This window comes from Anopheles coustani (genome assembly GCF_943734705.1).
Source record: "Anopheles coustani chromosome X unlocalized genomic scaffold, idAnoCousDA_361_x.2 X_unloc_18, whole genome shotgun sequence".
NCBI lineage: Eukaryota > Metazoa > Arthropoda > Insecta > Diptera > Culicidae > Anopheles > Anopheles coustani.
The window spans coordinates 321,458-327,500 of NW_026525124.1; the positions used below are offsets into that span (position 1 = coordinate 321,458).

Genomic DNA, 6,043 nt, shown 5'->3' on the forward strand with positions numbered 1-6,043 from the left:
CCTGCGGGTTGAGACTTCGGCACAAGTTGCCATATGATAATTGACGAAACACTATAGAAGTCCGAACCTGCGGGTTGAGACTTCGGCACAAGTTGCCATATGAACATTGACGAAACACTATGAAGTCCGAACCTGCGGGTTGAGACTTAGGCACAAGTTGCCTTATACATGACTTCGAACAAATACACAAGTCCGAACCTGCGGGTTGAGACTTAGGCACAAGTTGCCTTATACATGACTTCGAACAAATACACAAGTCCGAACCTGCGGGTTGAGACTTAGGCACAAGTTGCCATATGAAAGTTGACGAAACACTAACAAGTCCGAACCTGCGGGTTGAGACTTAGGCACACGTTGCCTTATACATGACTTCGAACAAATACACAAGTCCGAACCTGCGGGTTGAGACTTAGGCACAAGTTGCCTTATACATACATTGGCCAAATAAACAGAAGTCCGAACCTGCGGGTTGAGACTTAGGCACAAGTTGCCATATTATATTCGATCAAACACTAAGTAGTCCGAACCTGCGGGTTGAGACTCAAGACCGTAACAAGATGTCACTATACAAGTCCGAACCTAAGGGTTGAGACTTAATGCGATCTAGATACCAAGTTGACATCCAATACCTGTTGAGCAAAACCAAAGATTCCCTGTTCTCGAATGATTACACTATATAACAGGGAATCTTGAAGAAATCAAGCAAGCGTGAAACAAAGTCATCACTTGGGCATGCTCGATAGCCAACCACATGACCTTAACCTAAGAGAGCATGCAAACCACATGATACCTATAAACGATTAACCCGCCCTAGTTCAATCGTTCACCAAGTGATGACTTCAGTATGGCTAAGAGAAAAACTTTTAAATGGGAAAAACTCTAAGTCCGAACCTCCGGGTTGAGACTTCCGCGTCGGAGGTGGGCGCACCTCCTATCCGAAAGATGATGAATCAGGGGTGTTCGGTCAGCAATGGTCGGATACCCCGTCGTAGTCCAACTATGACAATCAAAGTCAAGACCTCCGGGTTGAGACTTTCCGCGAGTACAAGCATAAAGGAACACGGACCAAGCCGTACCGAGAGAATCGGTACTAGAGCCCTCGTGGTTCTACATTGAGAGAGCCCTCGTGGTTCTCATTAGGGGCTTTATGCAAGTCGTACTCAATACTGTGGTGTGAAGTATAAAGTATAGTCTTCGCCTGGTCCACGCTGCTTCGGCGGTCCTGGGTAAGATAGTTCATTCTAGCTTGCCCTATAGTGGAATGAGGACACTTAATGCTTCGTCTTTTAGCGGCGGCTAGACTCCTCCTCACGGGGAACGAGTTGACGCACACAGCGGCGGCTTACGCACTATGGCAATCATGGATGCCTGAAGATTCCGTGAAGTTCTCCCCTGGTCCACGCTGCCTCGGCAGTCCTGGGTAAAATGGAATATTTCCAGCTTGCCCTATAGTGGAAGAGGACTATCCAACAATATAAAGTCAAGACCTCCGGGTTGAGACTTTCCGCGTCGGTGGTGTCGCGCACCGCCTATCCGAAAGATGGTGTAACAGGGGTGTTCGATCAGCAATGGTCGGATGCCCCGTCATAGTCCAACTATGACAACCAAAGTCAAGACCTCCGGGTTGAGACTTTCCGCGTCCGGAGGTACGCGTACCGCCTACCCGAAAGATGGTGTGCTTCTGGGGTATTCGATGAGTCGGATACCCCGTCGTAGTCCAACTATGACAATCAAAGTCAAGACCTCCGGGTTGAGACTTCCGCGTCCGGAGGTACGCGTACCGCCTACCCGAAAGATGGTGTGCTTCTGGGGTATTCGATGAGTCGGATACCCCGTCGTAGTCCAACTATGACAATCAAAGTCAAGACCTCCGGGTTGAGACTTCCGCGTCCGGAGGTACGCGTACCGCCTACCCGAAAGATGGTGTGCTTCTGGGGTATTCGATGAGTCGGATACCCCGTCGTAGTCCAACTATGACAATCAAAGTCAAGACCTCCGGGTTGAGACTTCCGCGTCCGGAGGTACGCGTACCGCCTACCCGAAAGATGGTGAATCAGGGGTGTTCGATCAGCAATGGTCGGATGCCCCGTCGTAGTCCAACTATGACAATCAAAGTCAAGACCTCCGGGTTGAGACTTTCTAAGAGTACAAGCATAAAGGAACACGGACCAAGCCGTACCGAGAGAATCGGTACTAGAGCCCTCGTGGTTCTACATTGAGAGAGCCCTCGTGGTTCTCATTAGGGGCTTTATGCAAGTCGTACTCAATACTGTGGTGTGAAGTATAAAGTATAGAGTCCTCCACTGGTCCACGCTGCTCCGGCGGTCCTGGGTAAGATAGTTCATTCTAGCTTGCCCTATGTGGAAGAGGACTCAATACCCTACCTGTTGAGCTTGAAACAAAGTCATCACTTGGGCATGCTCATATTGCCATACAATATTCCATTATCTACTAATGAGCATGCAGCTATATGATTATAACCTGTAAACGATTACCCCGCCGTAGTTCAGCGCTTCAACCAAGTGATGACTTCAGTATGGCTAGTGTGTGAAGTATAAAGTATAGTCCTCCCCTGGTCCACACTGCTTCGGCGGTCCTGGGTAAGATAGTTAGTTCTAGCTTGCCCTATGTGGAAGAGGACACCATACTTAATACTGTGGTGTAATGAACAAAGTATAGTCCTCCACTGGTCCACGCTGCTTTGCAGTCCTGGGTAAGATAGTTAATTCTAGCTTGCCCTATGTGGAAGAGGGCATACAAGACAAAGTATAGTTCTCCCCTGGTCCACGCTGCTCCGGCTGTCCTGGGTAAGATAGTTAATTCTAGCTTGCCCTATGTGGAAGAGGACATAATACTCTACCTGTTGAGCTTTAAACAAAGTCATCACTTGGGCATGCTCTATAGCCAACCACATGACATTAACCTAAGAGAGCATGCAGCGTATTATCCCAATGCAAAGTAAACGATAGACTCGCCCTAGTTCAGTGCTTCAACCAAGTGATGACTTCAATATGGCTAGTGTGTGAAGTATAAAGTATAGTCCTCCCCTGGTCCACACTGCTTCGGCGGTCCTGGGTAAGATAGTTAGTTCTAGCTTGCCCTATGTGGAAGAGGACACCATACTTAATACTGTGGTGTAATGAACAAAGTATAGTCCTCCACTGGTCCACGCTGCTCCGGCGGTCCTGGGTAAGATAGTTCATTCTAGCTTGCCCTATGTGGAAGAGGGCATACATGAACCAAGAACGAAGGTTATGATCGAGGAATGATTCGACAACTAACCGATGGTATGAAATGTGAAGAATTCAAGCAAGCACACAATCAAGTCATCACTTGGGCATGCTCGATAGCCAACCTCATGACATTAACCTAGTAGAGCATGCGAAAACCAATATATATGTAAACGATGCCCCTCCCTAGTTCAGCGCTTCAACCAAGTGATGACTTCAGAATGGCTAAATCAAATCGGTTCAAAACATACCATCGGTACCCTATTGAAACACACAAGTCGATATCAAACCTCATGATTGTGTAGTCCTCCACTGGTCCACACTGCTCCGGCGGTCCTGGGTAAGATAGTTCATTCTAGCTTGCCCTATGTGGAAGAGGGCACATTACTCAATACTGTGGTGTTATGAACAAAGTATAGTCCTCCACTGGTCCACGCTGCTTCGGCGGTCCTGGGTAAGATAGTTAGTTCTAGCTTGCCCTATGTGGAAGAGGGCATACAAGACAAAGTTTAGTTCTCCCCTGGTCCACGCTGCTTCGGCGGTCCTGGGTAAGATAGTTAATTCTAGCTTGCCCTATGTGGAAGAGAGCATACATGAACCAAGAACGAAGGTTATGATCGAGGAATGATTCGACAACTAACCGATGGTATGAAATGTGAAGAATTCAAGCAAGCACACAATCAAGTCATCACTTGGGCATGCTCGATAGCCAACCTCATGACATTAACCTAGTAGAGCATGCGAAAACCAATATATATGTAAACGATGCCTCCCTAGTTCAGCGCTTCAACCAAGTGATGACTTCAGAATGGCTAAATCAAATCGGTTCAAACCATACCATCGGTATCCTATTGAAACACACAAGTCGATATCAAACCTCATGATTGTGTAGTCCTCCACTGGTCCACGCCGCTTCGGCCGTCCTGGGTAAAATGGAACATTCCAGCTTGCCCTATGTGGAAGAGGGCACATTACTCAATACTGCGGTGTGAAGTATAAAGTTCAGTTCTCCCCTGGTCCACGCTGCTTCGGCGGTCCTGGGTAAGATAGTTCATTCTAGCTTGCCCTATGTGGAAGAGGACACTTCATACTTCGTCTCTAAGCGGCGGCTTGACTCCTCCCTACGGGGAACGGGTTTACGCGCACAGCGGCGGCTTACGCACTATGGCAGTCATGGATGCCTTACGTTTCTATGAAAAGTGTGTTCCTCCCCTGGTCCACGCTGCTTCGGCAGTCCTGGGTAAGATAGTTAGTTCTAGCTTGCCCTATGTGGAAGAGGACACGTAGACTTACTGTGGTGTGAAGTATAAAGTTCAGTTCTCCCCTGGTCCACGCCGCTTCGGCCGTCCTGGGTAAAATGGATTCATCCAGCTTGCCCTATGTGGAATGAGGACACTTTATGCTTCGTCTCTAAGCGGCGGCTTGCTCCTCCCTACGGGGAACGGGTATACGCGCACAGCGGCGGCTTACGTTATGGCAGTCATGGATGCCTTACGTTTCCATGAAAAGTGTGTTCCTCCCCTGGTCCACGCTGCTTCGGCAGTCCTGAGTAAGATAGTTAGTTCTAGCTTGCCCTATGTGGAAGAGGACACGTAGACTTACTGTGGTGTGAAGTATAAGGTTCAGTTCTCCCCTGGTCCACGCCGCTTCGGCCGTCCTGGGTAAAATGGATTCATCCAGCTTGCCCTATGTGGAATGAGGACACTTTATGCTTCGTCTCTAAGCGGCGGCTTGCTCCTCCCTACGGGGAACGGGTATACGCGCACAGCGGCGGCTTACGCAAGTTAGTCACCCTCGGCAGTGGATCACTCGGCTCATGGATCGATGAAGACCGCAGCTAACTGCGCGTCATAATGTGAACTGCAGGACACATGAACATTGATAAGTTGAACGCATATTGCACGTCGTGGGAACCTACCATGATGTACAGATGACTGAGCGCTTATATTTGAGAAATGTATCGCATACATTTAACTACGCCGTGACACCCGTCACGAGACGTGCACCATGATGTTAACTAGGGTCGCGACGACCCGCTAGCATTAAAGAACCCGTGGTTTACAATATACTGGCATTGGAATTCGAAGTATTTAGAGCGTCCGTGTTCCCGCGTGAGGCGGAAGTACGAGGAGAAGGCGTGCTTGTGGTGTCTGTGGTGGTGTTTACTGATGTCTAGCTTCAGCTTATTTATTTATTTAAATAGAAGCGAAGATGTCAAAGTAGCGTCGAAGCAGCAGCGGTAGCACAAATGATTCAAGTATGGAAGTTGACCAAAGGAACACAAACAAACTAGCGTATGGGCAATGGAAGGTATCAGTGAGTTAAACCACACGCGGGCTAACAGCCCGTTAACCGAGTCCAACGGTACATATTGGACATTGAAACAAAGTAGTCGCAAGCCAGATGTGACGATAACAACCGCAAGGTACATAAGCCTCAGTTCATGTGTGACAACCCCCTGAATTTAAGCATATTAATAAGGGGAGGAAAAGAAACCAACCGGGATTCCCTGAGTAGCTGCGAGCGAAACGGGAGAAGCTCAGCACGTAGGGGTGGCGGCCTGTCCGTCTATCCGATTCCGTGTACTGGTGCGTCTCACTATCCATCATCTTAGCGCTTTTCAAGTCCAACTTGAATGTGGCTCAGAACCCATAGAGGGTGATAGGCCCGTAGAACAGCGCCCGTTGGATGATGGACCGAGCGTGCCATGGAGTCGTGTTGCTTGATAGTGCAGCACTAAGTGGGAGGTAAACTCCTTCTAAAGCTAAATACAACCATGAGACCGATAGTAAACAAGTACCGTGAGGGAAAGT

At 48.6% G+C, this 6,043-nt stretch overlaps 2 non-coding genes across 2 annotated transcripts in view; both read left to right on the forward strand.

Annotated features, from left to right (window-relative positions):
- The first annotated feature begins 5,019 nt into the window (after positions 1–5,019).
- LOC131270247 (5.8S ribosomal RNA) lies at positions 5,020–5,174 on the forward strand. The gene has a single exon (XR_009179359.1). It is a non-coding gene; the product is annotated as a 5.8S ribosomal RNA (ribosomal RNA).
- Positions 5,175–5,661: 487 nt separating this feature from the next.
- Positions 5,662–6,043, forward strand: part of LOC131270239 (large subunit ribosomal RNA) — a 4,091-nt gene continuing 3,709 nt past the window's right edge. The window contains exon 1 of the ribosomal RNA XR_009179353.1: positions 5,662–6,043. This exon is cut by the window's right edge and continues 3,709 nt beyond it. This is a non-coding gene — a ribosomal RNA (large subunit ribosomal RNA).